We start from the raw sequence: 26,612 nt of genomic DNA on the forward strand, positions 1-26,612 counted from the left end.
TTGGTCCAGCTAGATGTTTGCACTGCAGTTTTGTGTCAATGGAGCAGGAATACAGAATCACAGGATTTAGCACTTTAAAGAGAGTTATCATGGTCATCCCCAGCTTCAGATACTAGAAGCATGTTTAAAAAAAAACAATACAACCTGCTATTCAAGGGAGCATGTAGAAATGATCATGCTTTATTACTTGGCATCTCAAAGTGTTAAGAATAGGATTACTTGATACTCCCATTCTTGGGATTTCATAGACAATCTAACCTTTGTACATAATGGATATATAGCTTGTTCAGATTCATAAGGGGAAAACCTGGCTCCTTTTTGTCAATTACTCCAGTCCTCAGTTCATTTTGTTGTTAAACCCTTTTTTAAGCCCTGGATTTTTTAAGTTCACAAGGTCTTGGTATTCAGATTAAGTAGTATGTACATTTTTCTTAAGTGTAGAACAATAGAAGATAACATAAAAGCTTTCCCAGAGATATTTTTTCCTTTGAAGTGACTAAAAGGAAGAAGAGGAGGAAAAAACATCCACATGGAATCAAATATTACCAAAAAAAAGCATTTTATACCACATGATGCTTGAGCAGAAGGAGAAACTAGCACAAGGGGGAATATGTTAAAATTGTTTCAAAGGAAGAGTTCCAAGGTTAGTGTTCTTAGGCTATTTTTACTGTCTAAAATGCTATAAATCCCACTATTTCATTATGCCCAGATGGGCCAAATTATTTTTCTCTCTTTGTGTTTGTCCCTAATAATTTTGTTATTATTAACTGAGATAAGTCTCCAAAATGCAACAACTAACATTTAACATTCACAGCAGACACTTTGTTCTTTAGACATGTTCTAGCTAGTTCTGTTTACACCTTTGAAATACCTGGCATAGTCACTTCTCAGCATTTCTTCATGAAAGAGAGGTAAATGTCACATCTTGATCCAAATACAGAGCCTCTTTTGTAGTGCAAATGTATACAACACCAGAAGAGAGGGAAAAGGTAGCTTCTGGAGTGGATGAAAAAATAGTCTTCATTATTTCATCATCATCTTCAGATACAGTTCTCTCTCCCTGATTCCCCACTTCCCCAAAGTTCTGAAAAGATAAGAAAATGGGGAAGATTGGGATCTAATTGAACTTTTCTTTAATCTATCAAAGAATGAGTAAGTATGGAAGAACTTAATTGACTTTGCAGTAATACAATCCTTGCAATATACAAATGGGTGTGAGAGAGTAGGAAGTTGGGGTAATATCAAACTTTGATGTTGTCTAGTTGGCATTGGTTCCATCCATAAAAGTAGTTTGTAAGTTTAGGTTTTATAATAAAAATATAGTATCACCTCACTTATCTGGCAGTCTTAATGTATTCTCCTGAATACAACCAAGAACCAGGAAGGAAGCAATCTGATCCCCGATTAATCAATATAAATGCTATAAAATTCACATGATTTTCCTCATATGGTATTTTAATCCATCTGATCCTTACTTGAAAGGCTATTTACTCTTATTTCATACAGAGTTTTAACAATATGATTACTGATTAGAAATTGGGAAAGGAGCTGAGGGACTGATGGAAGCAGGCAGATTAACCCATTAAAGCAATGATAATAAAGGAAAAGAAAGAAAAATTATAAAAATCAGATTCAAGAATTGGAAAAAATCTGTCTACTAGGACCATGTCATATAAAGGGGAAATAGCACAAATAGACCCATTTAAATTAACTTCAGACAATATAAAATACTTGGGAGTCTACCTCCCAAGGCAGACTCAGAAACTCTATAAAAACAAGTATAAAACACTCTTCACACAAATAAAATCAGATTTAACAGATCAGAAAAATAATTGGCATTCATAATTGTGATTCTGAGAAAAGGTTAAAATACATGTTTCATGCTCTTTTTATGAAGAATAAGGAAGCATATAGCGCATTATAAAAACATTTTTATTTAAAATTAAGTTTGTCTTTTGTTTCTAGATAAATTATTTTGCTATAAAACAGCACCAAGAGGATTGGTAAATGGACTATCTATAATGATAAAAATAATATTTTTAAAATTACCCTATTTTGGACTTGCTGATGAACCTGTTGTTTCTTCTATACTTTCGTGGTGATGTTTTGTCTTGTGTGTAAAAGTGAATTTAGGTGAGGCAGAGTTGCACAAAAATCATCAGTTTCACTCTCCCTTGTCATGGAAGTCAAAGTCATTGAAGTGGAGAGACAAAAGTCAAGATGGTGATACAATGGCATCTTCAATGTTTCACCAAGCTCTAAGCTTCACCAAGCCTGCTTCAAACATCTTCACAGTCATTGGAACAAACAGTTCTCTTCTGCCCATTCTGCAAGGGAAAGTAAATATTCCCCTAACTCATTGACAGATTTGAGGCTTGTTGGTTTACCTCAACCTGGTTTAGCCTATCTGGGAGACAGTTTACTAGGGTATGGCCACTGTACATGCTGTAGCTTCTTGGAGCCAAGGGTAAGAGTTTGGTGAATCAGGTGGACACCAAAGATGGATGAGCATCCTTGAAAAGAACTCAGTAAGTCATCATGCCAGAGGTGCTAATCCTTCTGAACACCTCATATATCCCTAAAATAAGGTAAATTGGTAAAATGATGGATTTAGAAATGGAATATATATTAGAATCAGCCGACCTTCTTAACTTACAGTTGAAGAAAATGAGATCCAATGAAGATCAAACTTATCACCTTTTAATTTCAAGATTTGAAATCAGGTCCTCTATCTCCAAATCCACAGGTTTTTCCATATCATTTTGTGCCTCATTGAACTATTTTTGCTAAAGTCATAAGACTTTTATGTCAGAGCAAATGTGATATTAAATTTAGCTAGGTGGTATGGTAGACTGATAGATCTGGTCTTAAAACTTAATAGTGTGTGGCCCTGGGCAATTTACTTAATCTCTTTCTACCTAAGTTTCCTCTATAAAATAAGGATAATAATAGTACCTACCTCCTAGGATTGTTGTAAGAATGAAATGTGATATTTCCTTGAAGTAGCATGTAAATGCTAGCTATTATTCTCACCTGTGATTTCAGGATGGCATAAGTTCAGTGTTAAGTCAGTAACTGAAGACTTTCCAACTTGGCAAAACCAACATTTATTTACTACTTATTGTGTACTAGGAATAAAATGACAAAGAAAATTAGCAAAGTCGCAGGATATAAATAAACCCACACAAATCCCCAGCATTTCTATATATTACTAGAAAGAACTAGAAAAAGAAATCCCATTTAAAGTAACTTCAGACAATATAAAATACTTGGGAGTCTACTTCCCAAGGCAGACACTCAGAAATTCTATGAAAACAATTATAAAACACCTTTCACACAAATAAAATCAGATTTAAATAACTGGGCAAATATCAACTGCTCAGGGATAGGCCAAGCCAATATAATAAAAATGACAGTTCTACCTAAATTAAACTACTTATTGGGGACTGAGCCAAGATAACGACAGGAGAAGAGCCTCTCTTAGGTGCTCTCAGCATAATATTTCAAAAATCATAAAATTATGACTCTAATTAAATTTTTGAGAGACAGAACCCACAGAGGGATCCACTGAGACAATTCTCCAGAACAAGGTAACCTGGAAAGTAGTGGAAAGGTTCCACTCCACAGGGTTAGAGGAGCAGCCAATCAGAGTGAAGGAACTTCAGCTTCCCAGAGGCAGTCCTAGGACTCCTGAGAGCCACAGCTTATGGCAGCGGGGGGCAGTTTCCTGATCTACACCCCGGGGAGCACCTGGCACAACTTGGAAGATAAGTGGGGGGATCTCTGCCAGAGCAAGCACCTGAAACCCAACCCTCAGGGCACTCAGCAAGCAGTGGTGGCAGCAGCAGCCCAGATCCAGGAAAAGGAAGCAGGGGGAGCCCGAGCTGATTAGCAGGAGCCCCCAGGCAACTGAGCCTTGAGTTCTTAGCCTACCAAAGGTAGGGGAGTGGAGAGAGACTTCCAAAGTCTGTCCTCTGTACCTGGAACAGGACTCAGGGGCTCTGACCACATTCAGATCCTGATCACAGTCTAGGACCCCCATAGAACAGCAGGGCCCCCCCACCTCAGCCCCATGGCAGAGGGGTGCGCTTGTGGTCATTCACAGACCAGGAGGGAAGACAGAGCTTCACACACTGAGATCCATGTGGGGGGTGTCTCCCAATAATACTCAAAAGCTCAGGAAGCACCCCAAAACCAGGCACAGGCTGGGGAAATGAGTAAACAGAGAAAAAAGAGGAACACCATTGAGAAATACATTATCTATGATCCCAAGAAGGATCAAAATACTCAATCTGAAGACAAGGAAGTACAAGCTCCTGCATCTAAAGGAAAACAGAAATTGGGCTCAGGCTATGATAGAGTTCAAAAAGATTTTGAAAATCAAGTGAGGGAGAGAGAAGAAAAATTGGGAAAAGAAATGAGAGAGATGCAGGAAAAACATGAAAAAGAAGTCAGCAGCTTAGTCAAGGAGATCCAAAAAAATGCTGAAGAAAATGACATGTTAAAAACTAGCATAAGTCAAATGGATAAAACAGTTCAAAAAGTTATTGAAGAGAAGAATGCTTTAAAAAGCAGAATTGGCCAGATGGAAAAAGAGATAAGAAAGTTCTCTGAGGAAAACAAATCCTTCAGATCTAGAATGGAGCTAAAGGAAGTTGTTGACTTTATGAGAAGGCAAGACATAATACTTCAACATCAAAAGAATGAGAAATTAGAAGAAAATGTGAAACATCTCATTGAAAAAACAACTGATCTGGAAAACGGATTCAGGAAAGATAATTTAAAAATTATTGGGATACCTGAAAGTCATGATCAGGAAAAAAGCCTTGACCTAATTTTTTAAAGAATTCCTACAGGAAAATTACCCAGATATCCTAGAAGCAGAGGGCAAAAATAGAAAATGAGAGAATCTGCTGAGCTTCCCCCAGAAAGAGATCTAAAAATAAATAACCCCCAGGAATATTATAGCCAAGTTCCAGAACTCCCAAGTCAAAGAGAAAATATTACAATTAGCCAGAAGAACACAATTCAAATAATGTGGAACTGCAATCAGGATCACATAGGATTCAGCAGCAACTACATTAAGAGCTCATAGGGCTTGGAATATAATATTCCGGAAGGCAAAAGAGCTTGGAATGCAACCAAGAATCAACTACCCAGCAAAACTGAACATCCTTTTCCAGGGGAAAAGATGGACTTTCAATGAACCAGAGGAATTTCAAATGTTCCTGTTGAAACAACCAGAGCTAAACAGAAAGTTTGATCTTTAAATACAGGACTCAAGTGAAGCATAGAGAGTGGAGGATAAGGGAAATATATGAGGGACTTAATGATGATGAACTGCATGTATTCCTGCATAGAAAAATGATTCTGATGATACTCATATGAAACTTCTCATTTAATAGAGCAGGTAGAGGGAACTTTTATAGATGAAGCACAGGAGAGAGCTGAATTTGAAGATATAATATATATTGTAAAAATGGAGTCAATGGAGTCAAGGGGAAATGTACTGGGAGTAAGAGAAAGGAGAGGTGGAATAAGCTAAGATATTTCATAGAATAAGATTTTTTTCTATTATTGCAATGGTATGGAAGGGGGAAGGCGAGGGGGAATGAGGGAACCTTCCCTCTCATCAGAGTGGCTCAGAGAGGAAACAGCATATATACTCAATGGGGTATAGACATCTAGACTAAAAAGGAGAGAAGGGGGGTGGGGGGGATATGAGTGACGGAGAAGAGTGTGGACTGTGGGGGGAAAGTCAGATGTAACACATTTCCTTTTTTACTTCTTGCAAAGGGCTGGGATTGGGTGGACTGTCCAGGACCATAGGGCCAGATGGTTGCTGGTCCTTAGGGGTGGTATGTGGGCTCGAGGCCTCTTGGCCCCAGGGCCAGTGATCAGTCTGCTGTACCACTCAGCTACCCTATAGCACATTTAAGAAGAGGGACAGAATGAAAGGAGAGAGAAAATATAGTATATGGTCATGGGAAGGTATTAATGGAGGAAATTGTGATCAACAATGGCAACAGTGGAAAAATATGGAAGTAGCTTTTGTGATGGACTTATCATAAAGAATATGATCCACCTGCAACAGAGCTGGTGGTGTTGGAACACAGACTGAAGTACATTTTTTTTAATTTTTATTTTTTTTCTTTATTGCTCATGAGAGTCCATATTTTGGAGGGGGATGGGGTATTATGCTTTTATCTTAAACAAGAATATTTTAGTAATGTATAAAAAATCATTTGTATGAAAATAAAAAATATAAAATAAATTAAACTTCTTAAGTGCTTTACCAAACTTCCAAAAAATTGCTTTAATGTACTAGAAAAAATTGTAACTAAATTCATATGGGTAAACAAAAACTCAAGACTATCAAGGAATTTAATGGAAAAAAAGTGCAAAAGAAGGTTGCTTAACCCTACCAGATCTAAAATTGTATTATAAAGCATCAATCATCAAAACTATCTGGTACTGGCTAAGAAATAGACTGGTGGAACAGTGAAATAGACTAGGTGAACAATAGATAGCAGGAAATGATTATAGTAATCTGCTGTTTGAGATCCCAAAGAGTCAAGCTTCTGGAATATGAATTCTGTCTTCAATAAAAACTGTTGGGAAAATTGGAAGTTAGTATGACAGAAACTTGGAGTAGACCAACATCTCACACCCTATAGCAAGATAAGAGCAAAATGAGTACAGAATTTAGACATAAAAGATAATATTATAAGCAGGCTAGGAGATTAAGGAATAGTTTCCTGTCTGATCTATGGAAAGGAAAGCAATTTATGACCAAGGAAGAGATGGAGAACATAATTAAAAACAAACTAAATAATTTTGATTACATTAAATTAAAAAGCTTTCGCACAAACAAAACCACTGTAACCAAGATCAAAAGAAATGTAGTAAATTGGGAAGCAATTTTGATAACTAGTATTTCTGAAAGGACTCATTTCTAAAATATATAGAGAACCGAGTCAAATTTATAAAAAAAAAAAAAGCCATTCCCCAATTGACAATGGTCAAAGGATATGCAAAGGCAATTTACAGATGAGGAAATCAAAACTATCAATTGTCATATGAAAAATTGCTCTAAATCACTACTGATTAGAGAAATGGAAATTAAAGCATCTCTGAGGTACCAGAAAGGACAATGATCAATGTTGGAAGTGATGTGGGAAATCTGGGACACTATTACACTGTTAGTGGAGCTGTGAACTGATCCAGCTTTTCTGGAGAGCAATTTGGAATTAAGTCCAAGGACACCAAAAATGTGCATACCCTTTGATCCAGCAATATGCCTCTATTAGTCTATACCCTGAAGAGATCATGAAAAAGGGTAAAAAAATCATTACTTGTACAAAAATATTCATAGCAACTCTGCTTGTGGTAGCAAAGAGTTGGGAATCAAGTGAATGTCCATCAATTGGGGAATGTCTGAACAAATTGTGGTATATGTATGTGATGGAACACTGTTGTTCTACTAGAGATCAAGAAGATGGGAATTCAGAGAAGCCTAGAAAGACTTGCATGAACTGATGCTGATCAAGGTGAGCAGAGGCAGGAGAATATTGTACACTGTAACAGCAACATGGGGGTGATGATCAACTTTAATGGACTTGCTCATTCCATCAGTGCAATAATCAGGGACAATTTTAGGTATCTGTGATGGAGAATACCATCTGTATCCAGAGAAAGATCTGTGGAGTTTAAACAAAGACCAAAGACTATTACCTTCAATTAAAAAAAAATTTCCTTACATACTACATAATTCTGCTATGTCTAATATTTTATTTTTCCTCAAGGATATGATTGTTCTCTCAACATTCAATTTTTATCAAAGTATAGCATAGAAACAATGTAAAGATTATCAGACTGCCTTCTTTGGGAGATTGGGGAAGGAAAGGGAGGGTGGGGGAAAATTGTAAAATTCAAAACCTTACAAAAATTATAGGTAGAAATTACTATTATATATAATTGGTATACAAAATATTTATATAAAATAAAAATGAAAAAGAAAAAAGACAAAGAAACTTACATTTCAATGATCAATCAATTTTTCAGGAAGCATTTGTCAAGTACCTGTGTACACAGGGGATGGATCATCTAGGGCTTGTGCTCTACTGACATAGTTTTTGAACACCCTGGATCTCTGCTATATGATGGAACATTAGATTAGGATTTAGGAGAATGACAATAATAGTAATGATAATAATAACTATTATATCTTGCATTTATATAACATTGTATAGCTTTCAAATATATTTCACATGTAATATCATTTGATCTTACTGACTACTTTGATTGGTAGTCAGGATAAGTGATTGCTATTTTTTCTTTCACTCAGATATACTTTGCTGAAATTTTTCTTTTGTAGGTATTTTCAAAATTATAAAATGAGTATAAATTCAGTTACTTTCATTTGAACTATCAGTGTAGTTTTGCTAAAATATAGCATCATGGACATTTTAGAACTCAGATTGCTTTGAAGTTTTTCTTTGTTTTTTTAAAGCTATTTTATCTTATAAGAGCCCTACAATACCAGGGATTGGACTAAGGATTGAAATCTTTCATTCTAAGGTAGTAGAAATTGAAGGTAAAACAATAAATGTTTTGATAGAAATAATAATTCTGAACTTTGAGCCTCACAGAATTACTTTTGCCTGGTGCCAAGGTTGCTCGTTTTGGAACCTCACTCATGGGAAAGGTATTTAACTTTTAGTGATAGATTGTAAAAGGGATATTGACCTCAGTGCTGAAGGGATCATCTGGTCATTGGAGTTCCCCTCTCTCTATTGCAGAGATAGTATGGGTTCGGCAGAGGGCAGCCTCCAGGATGTAGGCTAACGAATGAGTAATGACTAAGGAAAGATTAGCTGACTGGCTTGGCCTCTAGACAGCCAGAAGTTAGGGAGAGGTTAAACAGCAAGAGAGAGAGAATCTGGGTGAGTTTCACCGGAGCCTAAGGGAAAAGAACAGATTGATATAGAAGCAATTTGTTATAGTTGTTTATTCATAGGAAAAGAAGAAGCCTATGTGTCATATAGGCAACAGCATTTCTAAGCAGCTAAAATATAGAATGAGCTGATAGAACCGGCAATCAAGGCTTGTTAATGTCATTTAGTCTAATAGGGAAGTGAAAGAGGTTTCAAAAAGAAAACTAGGAGTTTTCCTTTCTGTAAAGCTGGGGGAGGGAGAGTGAAGGGAAAGAAAAAAAGAAAAGGAAATCTTCAGATTTATTTGCTGTTCTTTTAAACCTATCACCTGACTTTTAGACATCATCTGAAATGTTTCTTTGTGGCATATTAAGATCAATAAGAAGATATAGGATTTTAGCACCCTTAATCCTCTGCTGCAGGAATCAAGGTAATTTATTTGTTTCCATTTGTTTGGGGGGGACTGAGAGTGTGTATATATATATATATATATATATATGTATATATATAAATTATAATATGTTAATTTGTTTTTATATATTTCCCTTACTACCCAACTGTAACCAGATACTAACTTGTTTGAAATTTATCTTAGTTCAAAGGACATGACTGAGTTTTTTTTCCTTACTGAATATACTTAATCACTTAAAATTTATTAGAACTGTGTTTATAGCTATATGGTGATTTCTTCTAATACCTTCTAAATCTTTGTCATTAAATGTTGGAGAAAAATATCTGGAAGGACATTTTCTAGTGGAATTGAATAATTTTGTTTATTCATAACAGATTTAACTGTTCACAATTTTGTGGTTTGTCATTTCTTTAAAAGAGAACTATAGTCAGAATCTTAGTTTGGGAAAAATAAATTACATCTTAAATATTTTAAGTAGCATAAATTAAACACAATGAATTAAATATGAGTTAATTGGAGGCAGTTTGATCATATGTTGAGATGGTACTAAATGCAAGACAGAAACTATATAGTCATATATTACTCATTTTTCCCCTAAAACCTTGGGATTAAAATCCAGTGATAATCCTTTTCCATTCAATTAGAAATTCAGTCCTATAATTATGAACTAAAATCAGCATCTGATTCAGCATCTGATTCCCATCACATCTTTCCTGTGACTTTATCCACATCCATAATACCTAAAAGTGTTTTCATCCTAGTAGACATATAATAAATGTGTCTTGAATTTTCAATGTATAAACCTTCCTATTATTTTTCTACTTATTCTTTCTCATCATAACTTCAATCCTCTCTTTAGCCAATACCACCACACTTTCCTCACCAATTTTTTCCATCCAACTGGTAAATACCTGAGCAAATAATCATTTATTCATCCATTCATTTGTTCAAAATATATGTATTGAGCACCAACATATTCAAATCACTTTAATAGATACTGGAGGGAATATAAAGATTAATAAGACATAGATTCTATCTCACTGAATTTATAGGCAAATATATTTAAATAATAGTCACAAATATGTCTTATTGTTATGTCTGGTCATTCATTTTTTCTACACAGTGTTTCACTCAATTTTTCAAAAGGAAACCAAAAGGAAGAAAATGAAGCAAAGAGAGATTTGCCTAAGCAAGTTGGTAGCAGAATTAGGAATGGTTTCTTAGATCAAGATTTTGTCCACCACAAGGAGGCAGATTGGAGTTCTCTCTGACACTTTCAATTCTCTTCCAAACAAAATATTCCAGAAGTCTAGTAGAACTAATTTGTGCTTTCAAGGTTATCAGATACCCCATTATCTGATAATTATTTTATCTCATAACATAAGGTGGTTTACTTGTGTTAATAAACAATTGGATCCATCATCCCATGAAGGGTTTCAAGGAGGCAGGAAAAAAAATGAGTTCTTAAGAGACATTAGGAATCTAGAATCCCACTTTACAGTTGAAAGGGACCTTAAGATATGATTTCTCTCTCATCACATTCAACTTAGATCTATGTATACCATGGAAACAATGTAAAGACTGCCTTCTGGGGTGGGGAGGGGGAGGGAAGTGAAATTAGGAGAAAAATTGTAAAATTCAAAATAAATAATTTTTAATAAAAAGGGACCTTTAAGGCCCTGCCAACCTCTATTTGAATAACAATCTCCTCTATATCAAACCTCACAAATGGTTATTGAGTCTTAAAAAGTTTTGCTGAAGAGGAGCTAGGGCCTTCTGTGGCAACATTTGCATTTCAGATTCATTCTGAGAGTCAATAAAAGAAAGTCTTTACCCAATGTTCCCATTTGTTAATTATTGTCCTAATTGCTTTTCTTAGTGTTTGCCTTTATGTTAACAGTTTCTACAGGGGAAGAAAGGGAAGAAAGCAACCTTTTGGTGATTGTCCTATCATTCCAGAAGTCTTTGTTGCTCTAAGAATTGAAAGAAAAGGAAAAACTCAACATGACCAAAGCAAAACTCATTATCTTACTCTTGGATTCCACCCCTCCCTTATTTCTGTTGAGGGTTTGACCATCTTTCCACTCACTGAGGATCACAATTTCTGGTCATTTGCTAGATCTTAACCATTTTACCTCAGTATATCTCCCAACTATCCTGTTCTCTTTATTCATATAGCATTCATCTTGTACCTACTCCTAAATATACTCCTAAGAGGGTTCCTACTCCCAGATAATCCTTTTTTCCAATCTTTCCATCATTAATATTATTAAAACAACAAAAGCTAAACTTGAACTCTCCTACTTAAAAAATCTTTAATGAATACTAGAATAACATTAAACTCCTCAGCCTGCCATTGAAGGCTTTATCCTTGACTGTATCCTAACTTTTAGAATTTCTTATTAGTCCCCTTCATGGATTCTGTGTTCTAGCCAAACAGGTCTTCCAGCTGTTCTTCCAATTCTTACATCTCCATGATTGTGCCCAGGTATTCTCAATATCTGTAATATGCTTATTTCTTATCCTTTGATGTATTTGTTGCTTCCAGTTATTAAAACTCTCTCCTTACTGATATTACCTTGTATTTACTACTTTGTATGGGTTATCTTTCTCATGCACCAATCCCATAGAATGTAAGCTCCATAAAGGTAGGGGATGTTTTATTTCATCAGCATTTACCATACTTTAATATATATTTTTCAAATTTAATTAGATTGCAAATGGATAAATACTTTCTAGTGAAGTGAAACAGTGATTTGGTAAGTTGGATTTTTGTTTTGATTTGATTTTTCAGAAGGAATTTGTAATAAGGAATTGAGTTCTTATGCTGAGCAACTTTTTCTAAGAGTATCTGATCTTGGTGCTAGTATTTATTATCTATATGACCTTAGGCATTTAAACTTTCTGGCCTCATTTTTTTTGTCTGTTTTTTTTTTCTAATCTACAAAGCCAGTGGGTTGGACTGGTTGATATGGAGGCCCTTTCTTTTTCAAGTTAAGTCCTGTGATCTTTGATCTTATGAATCTGAGTTTGCTGCCTTCTTTTAAAAGTGAAAGTAATGTCTCCTTAAAAATTATTGTTTGTCCCTTGTACATTGTAAGCAGTAAGTAGTATGGATTTTCATTTCGTTTTATTATTGTTGCTTTATAGGCAAAAAATATTCTTGTAAAAGACTTATGAATATCTTTATGCAATGATAGGGAAAATTCATTAATTTGTGTGTGTGTGTGTGTGTGTGTGTGTGTGTGTGTGGCAGGACCGCTCCTTGTTGCTGAAAAGAAATGATTGATTGTTCTGTCATTAAAGCAGGCTCCTTTACATGGGGGTATACTGATGCTTACCTCAGATAGGAAATATCTATTCCTTTATCACAGCTGCCAGGTTATTTCTCCTCTAGTCAGGTTTAGGAAGGCAAAGACCTGGCTAGGAAGTTATATTGTATTGGGGGGGGGGGAGAAGATAGAGGTGGGAAGTGTAGAGAAAAAAAAAAGGGAGTGGTAAAAGGAGACTCATCTTTTCCCCACACCCAGAAGGGCCCTAACTAGCACCCTCCTGAGCCTGAAGGGAAGGATCAGGCTGAACATGCCATCTTCTTGGCATTGGGAAGTAGGTTGGATGAGAAAAATTATGACCCATTACACCACACTCCTGTAGTTCTGTAAATTCAGATGATGTTTTTTCTTTCCCCTGTAAGGCAGGCTAATATTTGTGGCATCCCCATGGACTAAATCTACATATATAAGCCAGTTACATTTCATGAACAAAGAGAGGTTTTCTCCTTGTCTGAGAGGAAGATTGATATATGATTTCTTAATTTGAGGTCCTAGATTGATGGGCAAGTGATATTTATGTAAAAGGACATATTAGTAATTTGATTTATTTTCGATAATAAATGTACCCTTCTGTACAAAGAGAGAAAATGAACCTCTACCTTGTAACTTAAGTCTTTTTCTGGCTTAGGAGGGAGGGAGTGAGAGAGAGAGAGAGAGAGAGAGAGAGAGAGAGAGAGAGAGAGAGAGAGACAGAGACAGAGACAGAGACAGAGACAGAGACAGAGACAGAGAGACAGAGACAGAGACAGAGAGACTGACAGACAGACAGAGAGAAACAGAGTGAAATTGAAACTTATTAATAAAAACAATTCTGATGCCATTTCCCTTCGATGTGGTACTGGGATATATGAAAGAATTTTAAGGATTGAAGATGGTCATTATGAGAAATTGGGGAAAAGGGAGGCATTTCCTCAGTGAAGGGAGGAGTGGGAACAAACTTTTTTTTAAAGCATCTACTTTGTGCTAAGAACTCCGCTAAGTATTTTACAAATACTCATTTGATCCTCCAAACAGCCCTGGGAGGTTGGTGCTATTTTTATCACCATTTTAAACTTGAAGAAAATAGATAGAGGTTAAGTAACTTTCTCAAAGCTATTAAGTATCTGAATTCATATTTGAATCTGGGTCTTCTTAGCTCTAAGCCAACACTATCCATTGCAATGCCCAACTGCCTCCTCAGTGAGAATAAAGGCTGATTAAATTGTAGAAAATTATACAGAATTTGATTGCTGAAATGCTAGAAAATTTGAGAAGCATTACTATCACTTCCTGACATCCCTGGATCCAAATCCAAGGTGCATCCGGAAGATAGATGCATGATGTCTGTAGTACAGGTGGCATCGTATGGAGATGGCTTGTTGATTGACTGCTCTCTTTCCTCTATGTTTTGCAGCTATGATAAAGGGGTAATGGGATGTCCCTCTCCCCTTCTTATCTCTGAATCTTCGAATCCCTAGATTTCTTCCCGACTCAGCTCTAAAGAACCATCCTTTAAGGGATCTCTCCTAATGCCTCTTGTGTTAGTGCTTTTGCTCACAAAAACTTACATTGTGTTTATTTTAAATGTATCTTCTATTTATTTATTTATTTATTTATTTATTGTGTTCACATTTCACCCTTCCAGGAGAATGCAAATTCCTGGCATTTGCACAAGACTTTTTTTCCTTCCTTTTTTTTTTTTTTTTTTTTTTGGATACCTAATACGCAGGTCTTGTTGATTGGGGAAGAAAAACAACAATTTGGAGTCAGTTGATAGGGAAACAGAGTTTAAATCAATACTCCAGTAAATACTTATTAAGTATCAGCTTTGAGCAAGACTTTGTGTTAGGTGTTGGGGGCTATACAAAGACAAAATCAAAACATTCTCTGCCTTCAGCCACCTTTCATTTCAATATGTTGTTAGTCATAGTTAGAACCTGAAAATGAATGGGTGCTTACTTACTGAATCTATTCAAATTGGGAGTCTCAAAATGAATGTAGGTCCAATTCAGTGCAACAACAAATAGGTCAAGCTAATATTGATTCTTTAAGTCTGTATCTGAGTTTGTTCAAAGTTACATAAGGAAATTCAAACCCAGAAGCTTCTCATAATGTTCCTGGAGTAAAACTGGTTCACTTCCTGATTAGTACTGAGGGTTGAAAATATCAGCAATAAGACAGAGTTTTATACATGTCCTTAACTTACATCTAACTCATTTGTACATATGCTTGCCAGAGATACATTGTTAATAGCTTATTCTTGATCATCAGGTAGCCACACATCCCAGTACATTTTAGTACATATTGTCCGTGTGAGAGTAGACTAACGTACCTTGCCATGGAGATTTGTCATTTTGGATCAAAATTCAGAAGGTTTGCAAGGAGGCCTCTTATTCTAAATTATTCCTCAGCATCCTTACAGCATGGGTAGGGTGAATATCAGTCAATACACACACACACTCACAAATTCAAGTACAAAAAGTAAGCTATTCAAAAGCCCTTGGCATCCTCACAAAGCATTATGTAAATAGCAGTAGGTTAAGAGATATGGAAAATGGCCTTCTGTCCATAAACAAGCACTACAGATTCTAGTGCCTATGCTACCCTGTCCTCTGAATCATGGAGGGATAGACCCTCACATTGATTGATAAAAACTATATCTCCTATGGGTAAACTTCACAGGCATTGAGTATGAGTAGAGGCAGAATTACATGGTTTCCCATGTTTTTGTTTTTCAAAATTCACTTTTTTAAATTTTTTAATACTTCAATGAACATTCTTTCCCTCCTTTCCCCCCTCAAAAAAATCACAATCATCATGACTCCACAGATAATGCATTTGTTCTCAAGTACATTTAAGAACTGCAATTTCTTGTACATGATACCCAATGCAAAGCTTGTTTGGAGTATAATCTCCCTTGCCTCCTTTTTTGACTTCCCTGCTTTCCTTCAAGACCTAGTTCAAATTTCACCTTCTGCAAGAGGCCTTTCCTGGTCTCCTCTGCTATTATACTTGTTCTTAGATATTATCTGCAATTTATTCTGTGTGTGTCTGTGTGTGTGTCTTGTTTTAACATAGTTGTCTGCATATTGCCTCCCCCAATAGATTATAACCTCCTTGAAAGCATGTTTCTGTCTGTTCTTTCATCCCCTCAAATCTTAACAAAGTGCCTGCTCCTAATAAACTCTTAATAAATACTTATTACCTGACTGATGGGGACAATTAACTTACTGTCTTAGCCCTCCTCTACTAATTCTACTCCTTTCCCATTTAATTTGGAACAGTAAATATAAGCTGTGAGAGACATATTGGTTTGTGGCTATTTTCCCTTTCTGTTTCAAAGGAGGGTCTTAAAAAAGAGGTCAGGTTGTTCTCCTAAGAATTCAGGTAGCCTAAAGGGTTTTTCTAGAATTTTAGAGACACTTATCTTCTTTTCTCATTCATATTAGTACTTGTTAAAGCCAAACACAATGAGAAAACTAACCTAATTATGATGTGGGGAGTTTTTTAAGGTTTTTTTTTTTTTACTTAACAAGTAGATTTTTTTTAAAGTAAAGACACTGTGGGTCCTTGCCTGTTCAGAGTTTATAGGGAGACACAGAATTGTATAATAGCTAGCTAGCATGTTAAATATGAATTCAGGTAAGATGAGTTTAAATCCCTGTATCCAAAACTTAATTAGCTGCAACTTAACCTTGTAAATCTTCCATTTACATGTCTAGAAAACCTAAGATGATCTGGGCACCAGAGATTTCCCAAGTGAATACCATGGCTTGTCTCTTTCCTATCATACTTCTGGAAATGTAAAGAATATATGTAGTTTTACTCAGTATAAATAGGGATAATAAACTAGGAATTATCTACCATATCAGGGATTTTTCAAACTTATAGATTCTGATTATAGAATTCTTTTTATTATTTGGTTTTTGGAAGGCAAGGGGGTTAAGTGACTTGCCCAAGGACACACAGTTAGGTAATTATTTAAGTGTCTGAGGCTGGATTTGGATTCATGTTCTCCTGACTCCAAGGTCAGGGCTCTATCTACTGTGGCACCTAGCTGCCCTATAGGATTCTTTTTAATGAAACTTTGATTTCATTAGTGTAGGGAACTTTACCTGAGGATTATATAAAGTGCTTTGACATACTATACATAGATGTTGTTTTTGTTGTTATAAATTTCTTTAAAAGCAGGAGGAAGAGAAATACTTGTTTCACTATTTATTTTTTACAAATATATAGTATGGCAATAAAGTAATGAGAATAATTTTCAAAAACATTCTCATTGCTTTTCTATGGAAGAGTTTGTATATATATATATATATATATATATATATATCAGAATTAAATGACTATTACTAGGAAGAGGAAAATAGGAAGTCACATGTGATTAGATTAAGTGTTTAGTGAGTTAGGAATATTAATAGTTTATATTTAAAAAGTACTTGTTTGAAAGTTGGAAGTTATCTATGGAAATGAGTAGCTGGCTTTGGTTATGGTCTTGGAGAACAAGATTTAATTTTGTGGACCACACCTAAAAACCTAGAAATAATAGACCCTTGGCCAGATGAAGTTCACTCAAAGAGGACTGGCAAATAATCTCTCCAGTCTGATCAAAGATCACTGATTTAGAATTTAGAGACTGTAGGATCATTTTGGACTAGGGGTGGAGGCAGAAGCAGCACTGCATGTTAAGAAGATGCACTAGTTAGAAAATCCAGGAATCTGAATGTCTATGCATGGTGCAGAGCAATAGCTTCAAACCCAAATAGAGGTAGCTCCCCAAAGATCATATATTAACTTTTAGTAAACATAATCTATGCTTTATTGTATTCTTATTTATTGTTAAACATTGCCTAGTTACACTTTAATGTGAGTGCTGTCCTTGAATTTGACACTTTTGATGTTGAGAGTTTGAGTAAAAAACACCAGAGGCAAAAAATAAAAGTAAAACAGAGTGTACTACAGACTGCCCATGCAATTTAGGAATTGGACCACAAAACTAGTTCAGAAGCATGCACACTATGAAAGAAGATAACTAGGTGACCCAGTGAATAGAATTTGGGATTTGAAAATGAGAAGTTCTGAGTTCAAATTCAGCCTCAGAAATTGAGTGACCCTCTGCAATTTATTTAACCTCTCAGTGACTTGGTTTCCTCACCTATAAAATGAAGATAATAATAACTTCCACCTTCCAAGATTTTTGTGAGGATAAAAGTGTTATAATGTTTGTATATCACTTTGCAAACCTTAAAGTGCTATTTAAATGCTAGCTATCATTATTATTGTTAATAGATTTGCTACTCCAATGAATTTTGAATCTCATTGATGTGATGACTAACTCCTATTAGGATCACACCCTGATTATGACTTGTTAGACTTCACAATTCCTATCTCTTCTTTCATAAATTCTCCAGAGACTATCAATTCAATCTGCTAGAGAGACCTTTCTCTCCTTCTTCCTGTATTTCATGAGTACCAGTATTAATGTGATTGTCCTGTTGTTCATCTCTGCCTCTCATCTTATAAGGAGCTTACCTTCTTTTCCAGTCATACAGTTAAACTGAATATTAGCCATTTGTAAAATGTAAACTATCAGAATTAGGAATTAGTAAGTGGGAGAAAATAGTTTTACCTATGTTAGCCCATGATTGAGTCCTAAAATCTATTGTCAAATTATCTAGCTCTCTAATCTTTTTTATTTGCATGATCATAAAGTTTCTAGTTTGAGTTAGGGCAGATTTATTTATTAAAATTAATTTATTTAAATTTTGATTAAATTTTGATGATTATATGCCAGAGGTTAAATGTAATTTGGTATTTTATGTTAAGGAAAAATAATAAATTCCTTTGAAAAAGATTTTAGAGGAAATTGATTTCAGTATTTTTCCATATCTTACTATAAAATATTTTGGAAATGAAAGACAAATTCTGTGTTCTCTAATATGAGATTATTCTGTTATCTAATGGATAAGTAAGCCTAGTTATTTTAGAATTCTTTTGTGAAAATAGCTGAGTGATTTTTTTTAATGGATTAGGGATATATAAATATAAATGAAAATACAGTTATATCTATCTGGTCAGAAAACTCTTATAGGATCTTTGACTCAGGATTCAGTTGAGAAAATAGTGATAATAAATATTTTATATGTCCATGCATACACATAATAAATAAGACCAAATGTTTTCTTTTATCTTCTTCTGAAGCATTTAACATAGACTATGGTTAAAGACAGGGAGACCTGAGTTCATATCCCACTTCTAATACTTGACAACTGCATGACCATAAATATGCTATGACATAGTCAAAGATATAATAACAATATTTGTCCTTCATTTTTTAAATTTTATTTTTATTATTTTATTTAATTTATTTACGCATTACTAAAATATTCTTATTTAAGAGTAAATGTAATACCCCTTCTCCCACAAAAATATAAAGCTTCATGAGAAATAAAGTGAAAGAAAGAGAAAAAAATGTGTCTCAGCTCTGTCTCAGATTCTTAATCATAAGTCCATCATAGAAGTGACTTCCATATTTTTCCACAGTTGCTGTTGCTGATTGTAATTCCTTCCATCCATTACTCCCCACTATCATCTTATATTTTCTCTCTCTCCTTTTACTCTGTCCCTCTTCAAAAATGTGCTGCGGGGTAGCTGAGTGTCACAGGGGACAGAGCACTGTCCCTGGGGCCAAGAGACCCCAAGCCTACATCCCACCCCAGATACCCAGCAACCACCCAGCCCCGTGGTCCTGGACAGGCCACCCAATCCCACCATCTTGCAAAAATGAAAAAAAGAAAATGTGTTATATTTGACTATCCTCTCCCATGATCTAACCTCTCCTCTATCACCCACATACCCCTTCCCTCCCCCTGTCCACCTTCTTTCCTTTTTCTTCTAGATGTCTATATCTTATTGAGTGTATATGCTGTTTCCTCTCTGAGCCATTTTCGATGACAATAAAGTCTCCCTCATTTCCCCTCACCTTCCATACCATTGCAAAAGCTACATGAAATATCTTAACCTATTCTATCTCTCCTTTCTCTTACTCCCAGTACCTTTCCCTTTCACCCATTGACTCCATTTTCACAATATATTATATCTTCAAATTCAGCTCTCTCCTGTGCCTCATCTATAAAAACTCCTTCTACCTGCTCTATTAAATGAGAAGGTTTATATGAATATTATCAGTATCATCTTTCCATGCAGGAATACACACAGTTCATCATCATTAAGTCCCTCACAATTTACCCTTCTCGTCCACCCTCTCTATGCATCACCTGAGTCCTGTGCTTGAAGATCAAATTTTGTGTTCAGCTCTGGTTGTTTCAACAGGAACAATTGATATTCCCCTGTTTTATTGAAAGGCCATCTTTTCCCTTGGAAGAGGATGTTCAGTTTTGCTGGATAGTTGATTCTCAGTTGTGTTCCAAGATCTTTTGCCTTCCGGAATATTATATTCCAAGCTCTATGAGGCCTCAATGTAGATGCTGCTAAATTCTGGGTAATCCCGACTGTAGCTCCACAATATTTGAATTGTTTCCTTTTGGCTGCTTATAATATTTTCTCTTTGACTTGGGAGTTCTGGAACTTGACTATAATATTCCTGGGGGGGGTATCTCTTTCTGAAGGAGATTGGTGGATTCTCTCAATTTCTATTTTCTCTGCTTCTAGAATATCAGGGCAGATTTCCTGTAGAAATTCTTTAAAAATGAAATCAAGGCTCTTTTCCTGATCATAATTTTCAGGTAGCCCAATAATTTTTAAATTATCTTTTCTGGATCTATGTTTTCCAGATCTGTTGTTTTTTCAATGAGTTATTTCACATTTTCTTCTAGTTTTTCATTCTTTTGGTGATGAATTATTGTGTCTTGATTTCTCACAAAATCATCAGCTTCCTTTAGCTCTATTCTAAATATGAAGAATTTGTTTTCCTCAGAGAGCTTTCTTATTTCCTTTTCTATCTGGCCAATTCTGCTTTTTAAAGCATTCTTCCGCACATTAACTTTTTGAACTGTTTTATCCATTTGACTTATGCTAGTTTTTAACACGTTATTTTCTTCAGCAGTTTTTTGGATCACTTTGACTAAACTGCTGGCTTCATTTTCATCTTTTCCTGCATCTCTCTCATTTCTTTTCCCAATTTTTCTTTTACCTCCTTTACTTGATTTTCAAAATCTTTTTTGAGCTTTGTCATAACCTGAGCCCAACTTGGAGTCTTTAGATGCAGAAACTTGGACTTTCTCATCTTCAGAGTGTATATTTTGGTCCTCCATGGGGACCAAAGTAATTGTCTGTGGTCAGGTTCCTTTTTTACTGTTTACTCATTTGCCCAGCCTGTGCCTGGTTTGGGGGTGCTCCCTGAACTTTTGAGTATTGTTGGGACACCCCCTACAAGGGCCTTAGTATGTGAGGCTCTGACTACTCTCCTGCCTGTACTCTTATCTGTGAATGACCACAAGCTCATCCCTCTGCCCTGGGGCTGTGAGGAAGGTTCCTGCTAATGGGGGCCAGACTGGGACCAGGGTCTGAATATGGTCCAATCTCCAGTTATGTCCCAGGAACAGAGAACAGACCCAGATAGTCTCCTTCCATTCCCTTACCATTTGTGGGCTGAGCACTCAGAGAGCAGCTGCAGGGTGGCTTCCTGCTGGGGGGCTGCACAGGCTTACTTCCATTTTCTGGGATCTGGGCTGCACTGAGGGCAGAGGCCCCACTGAGGAGGGCTTCCCTGGCCTGGGCTTCATGCTCACTCTAGCAGAGGTCTCTGCTGATCTTTCAAATTGTGTTTTGTGCTCCCTGGAGTGGCAGGTCAGGAAACTGCTTCTGCTGCCAGGAACCGGGACTCTCAGGGATCCAGGCACCCTGGGGCTGTTCTTAGAAGGCTGAAACTCTTTCACTCCAGCTTGCTGCCACCTCCTCCAACACCAGGGGACAGAGCCTTCCCACTATTTTTCCAAGTTACCTTGGGCTGGATAATTGCCTCACTGGATCTTTCTATAGGTTCTGTCTCTGAAAAATTTAGAGTCATAATTTTAAGGTTTTTGAAATATTTTGGAGAGAGAACCTTAGAGAGGCTATTCTCCTGCTGCATCTTGGCTCCGCCCCTTGTCCTTCATTTTTTAAGAAGACCATGACATCAGGGAGGTGATGCCATGACAAGCACATGAAACTGGATTTGAGTGAGAGGGTGATAAATCACCTGGTTCACTTTCTCCTCCAGAGTTATCTGAATATGATGGCCTGATATAAACCAGGATGCCTGGAGATGGTCCTGGATATGAGGCAATCAGGGTTAAGTGACTTGACCAAGGTCACACAACTAGTAAGTGTTTGAGAACAGCTTTAAACTCAGGTCCTCCTGACTTCAGGGACAGTGCCATCTAGCTACCCCAATAAAAAAATGTGATCATTGTATAACTATGAAAACATAGACATTGGTTTTATTGGTATATGAGGGAACCTGAAAGTTTTCTTAAATACCTAAACCAAGATTATTGTGAAAAGGAGAAAGATTGACAGAGAGAAATTTGTTAAGAAAATGGCAAAAATCAAAGAATTACACAAGATCAGTACTGAATGTAGTCTCAGAAAATTAACTATTGTGTCTTTAAGCTAGAATTTATAACATCTATGATTTATGGCCTTTTGGACTCTGCTTGGACATTTCCAGGGAAAATTCACTGATGATAAGGGAATAAGCATTTATAAGAGGTTTGCTATAGTGCTAGGCATAGTAATAATACTTTTACAAATATCATTTCATTTGATCCTCACAACAACCCTACGAGGTAAGTGTTGTTGGCATCCCTATTTTACAGTTGAGAAAACTGAAGCAAATGGAAGATAAGTGAGTTGCCCAGAATCCACACAACTGGTAAGTGTCTGAAACCAAATTTTAACTCCGGTCTTCCTGATTCTGGGTTCAGAGCTCTATCCACTGCATGATCAGCCCATTCAGTTTCTAATAATTCTAATTTGCTCAAAATTTCTTTCTTTTTTTAAAAAAATTTCTTTCTTATGTTGATCTGAGATCTGTCTCTCTGTTATTTTCACTTACTTCTTCTGTACTATGGACCTATATAAATACTCTATTTAAGGATACTCTATTTAGAATCATAGATTTTTTAGAACTGGAAAGAAACTCAGAGAGTATCCAGTATTCTACCTGAAGAATGCATCTGTCCTATCACATTTCCCACCAGTAGTCATGTACACTGTACTTGAAGATTTTTAACTACATTAACTACATTAGCTCATCAATTCTTTTTTTTTTTTTTTTAGGGTTTTTGCAAGGCAATGGGGTTAAGTGGTTTGCCCAAGGCCACACAGCTAGGTAATTATTAAGTGTCTGAGGCCTGATTTGAACTCCTGACTCCAGGGCCGGTGCTCTATCCACTGCACCATCTAGCTGCCCCAAGCTCATCAATTCTAAGGGTTACAAAGCTTTTCCTTATACCAGGCCCAAATTTTTGATGTTAAAAGAAAGTTATTTTATCCTTCCTTCCAAACATTTTCTCTTCTGAAGCATTAGATAATTTCAGTTCTTTTAACTAATTCTCGTAAGGTCCTGGGTTGACACTTCTGTTTTATCAATGACCCTCTTAAAATGTGATATTCAGACCTGAACAAAGTTCTTCAGATATGATCTGATCAGCACAAAATACAGTGGAATTATTACCTTTGGTTTTAGACATTGTACTTCTATTTAAATAACTAAGGAAGTTAGTTTGGTGTAATGAATGGAGAGCTTACCTATGAGATTGGACAACTTCTGCCTCTGATACTAGCTAAATAATCAAGGGAAAGCTTTACCTTCTGCATGCCTTAACCAACTCCAAGACTCTAAGTTATCGATGAATAAGTGCTTTGCAAACTATAAAGTGCTATATCAAGAAGATTCATCTTTATGATTTCAAATCCAGGCTCAGAAACTTGTAAACTGTATGACCTTGGGTGAGTCACTTAATCCTATTTGCCTCAGTTTTCTCATCTGTAAAATGAACTGGAGAAGGAAATGGCAAGTATCTTTGCCAAGAAAACCCCAAATGGATCATGAAGAATGATTGAAAAAAAGTGCATTTTCATGTTTGTGTGTGTTTGCTATTATGTGTGTATTACACAGCTGCTTGATTTTGATCTGAATAAAATCATAGATTCAGATGAAAATATAGTGGATTGGATGCTGGACCCAGAGTAAGGAAGACCTGAGTTCAAATCCAACCTCAGACATTTACTGACAGAATGACCCTGGACAAATCTCTTAACCTCTACCTCAGTTTTGACATCTGTATAACTGAATATGATAATAGCACTTATCTCCCAGAATTGTTTTGAGAATCAAAGGAGATAATATTTTTAAAGCACCTAACCCAGTGCCATGGCAGCTAGGTGCAATAGTGGATACAGCACCAGTCTTGGGGCTAGTAGGATGGGAGTTCAAATCCAGTCTCCTACACTTGCCACTTACTAGCTGTGTGACCTTGGACAAGTCACTTAACCCTGATTGCCTCACATTCAAGGCCATCTCCAGTCATCCTGATTCATATCTGGTCACTGGACTCAGATGACTCTGGAGGAGAAAGTGAGACTGGTGTGAGACTTAGCACAGCATCCCCCTCACTCAAATACAATTCATGTGCTTGCTATGACATCATCTCCCTAAATGTCATGATCTTCTTCGATAATAAAGGACAAACATCAACCATTGCCTGACCCCAGTAGGTGTTATATAAATGTTAGCTATTATTGTTAGATTAAATATTTATTTATATAATACAACTTATGATCAGTGAATTTAGAACTAGGAGACATTAGAGATTATCTAGAATGTTTCTCAATTTAAATATCAAGAAATTGAGAGCAGAAAGAATAATTTACTCATCCAAAGCTGCACAGTAGTAAGTTTCAAGTATTTATTACATATCTTCTTTATTCAGTCACCATGCTAATTTCTTTTGCTATAAACTCAATAAAAAAATAGCCCCTGCCCTTAAGGAGCAGATCATAATATCCATAGTCTACTGTTGGAGGGAAGGGAAGAGAAACAGTTACTACAATTATATAAAAAGTCAACTCAATATAATTTGAGAAAGGGAAGTGTATTAATAATCTGGGAGATCAGGAAAGGTTTCCTATAATAAGTGACTTGAGTTGAGACCTTTATAAAGCTACTTCTCTAGTCCGGTTTCCTTACTTAAGCAGGGGACAAGGAATCTGAGGCCTAGAAATGTTAAATGAATTGTTCAAAGCCATTTGAATGGTTAGCAACAGAACTGGGCCTGGAATCTAGATCTTCAGACTCCTTTTTTGGTATGTATATTCCATTATTGTCTTATGTTGAGCTTAGAATAAACTCAAAATCTCCAAATCTTTTTCTCATTATGTGTAGTCAGTCATTTGTATCTGACTCTTCATAACCTCATATGGGCTTTTCTTGGCAAAAATGTTGGAATAGTTTGCCATTTTTTTTCTCCAGTTCATTTTGCAGATGAAGAAACTGAGGCAAACAGGGTTAAGGGACTTGTCCAGGGTCACTCAACTAATAAGTGTCTAAGGCTGGATAATTCTATTTGCCTCAGTTTTCTCATCTATAAAAAAAGAGCTGAGTAGAAAATTCATATCACTCCAGTATATTTACCAAGAAAACCCCAAATGGGATCATGAAGAAGTGGACAGAATGAAAATGACCATACAACAAATATCAGTTGCAAATTCATTTATCTCTAATGTTATCCTAGATCATATTCCACCATCTTATCATTGAGGACACTATGAGATACACTTCCAGTTGCCATTCTAAAATCTAGATATATTATGTCGGTAATATTTCCCTATTCAATCAATCTCATAGCCTTATGAAAAATAAAGTTTATTAGATAAAATGTGTTCTATCATGCTAATTCCTCCCTTACCCTTTTCAAGGGTCCACAAACCATCTCTTTAGTAACATTTTCAAAGATTTTTCAAGGAGTTATGGTCAGTAAGAAGGATTAACTTCTAATCCAGACTCTGTTATTTGCTGTTTGTGTGATTTTAGGCATTCCTCTTAACTTCTCTCACTAAGCCTCAGTTTCTTCATTTATAAATAGGGAGTTGGATTAATTCCAAGGTTCCTTTAAACTCTAAATACATAAACTTCTGAGCAAATCATTTTTTCCAGAATCCGAATTCTTTACATTTTGAAAAGTGGAATATTTGACTTCTCCCAGTCTTTACACTTCTGCAAAGATGATCAAATTCAGCTCTATAAGTGTTTAAGTATGTGTTATTAGTAACTTGTAATGTTTTTTCCATTAGTGCTGGAACTCATTTGAACTCATCTGAAGCAGTTTTGTATTTACATTATCATCTCACCTCTCTCTTAATCATAGTTTCTTCCAAAAAGGGAAAAGGAAATCAAAGTCTCATAGTTTTGTTTTTTTTTCTTTTTCTATCTTCCACTGATAGACCAATTGCCCCCAAGCAATAAGACTATTGTAATTCTTGCTTAAGACTTATTTTTTCACTATTTATTTATTTGTTTGTTTGTTTGTTTATTTATTTATTTATTTTTTGCAAGGCAAATGGAGTTAAGTGGTTTGCCCAAGGCAGCACAAATAAGTAATTATCAAGTGTCTGAGGCCAGATTTGAACTCAGGTACCACTGACTCCAGGACCAGTGCTCTATCCACTGTGCCACTTAGCCACCCCCTTAAGATTTATTTTTAAAGCATTTTCAATTTATTCTTAGCAGTTTAAATCTCACTTACATCCAGTTCATCTATAACTCGAGTTCATCTCAGATGTCACTGATCCTCTTCAAAAATAGACCAATAGCAGCAGTTTTCAGAAGTTTTCAAACACAATGACTTTTAATCTTCCTAACACTCTTCATCTGTAGTGGTGTTATTCTTTTATTGTTTTTCCTTGGTTGTGATTCCTTTTTTCATCCTTTATTCATGACCATTTAAA

At 35.9% G+C, this 26,612-nt stretch overlaps 1 protein-coding gene across 5 annotated transcripts in view; it reads left to right on the forward strand.

Moving 5' to 3' along the window:
- Positions 1-26,612, forward strand: part of NPAS2 (neuronal PAS domain protein 2) — a 258,956-nt gene that overhangs the window by 76,326 nt on the left and 156,018 nt on the right. Inside the window, exon 1 of one of the 5 annotated variants that reach the window (XM_074213805.1) lies at positions 5,759-9,366. The exons of the other annotated variants lie outside the window; for them this stretch is intronic. The gene's annotated coding sequence lies outside the window, so the exon portion shown is untranslated. Of the gene's footprint in view, positions 1-5,758; positions 9,367-26,612 lie in introns of those variants that run through there. 5 annotated transcript variants of the gene reach the window in all.

The sequence above is a fragment of the Macrotis lagotis genome, chromosome 1 (assembly GCF_037893015.1).
Source record: "Macrotis lagotis isolate mMagLag1 chromosome 1, bilby.v1.9.chrom.fasta, whole genome shotgun sequence".
NCBI lineage: Eukaryota > Metazoa > Chordata > Mammalia > Peramelemorphia > Peramelidae > Macrotis > Macrotis lagotis.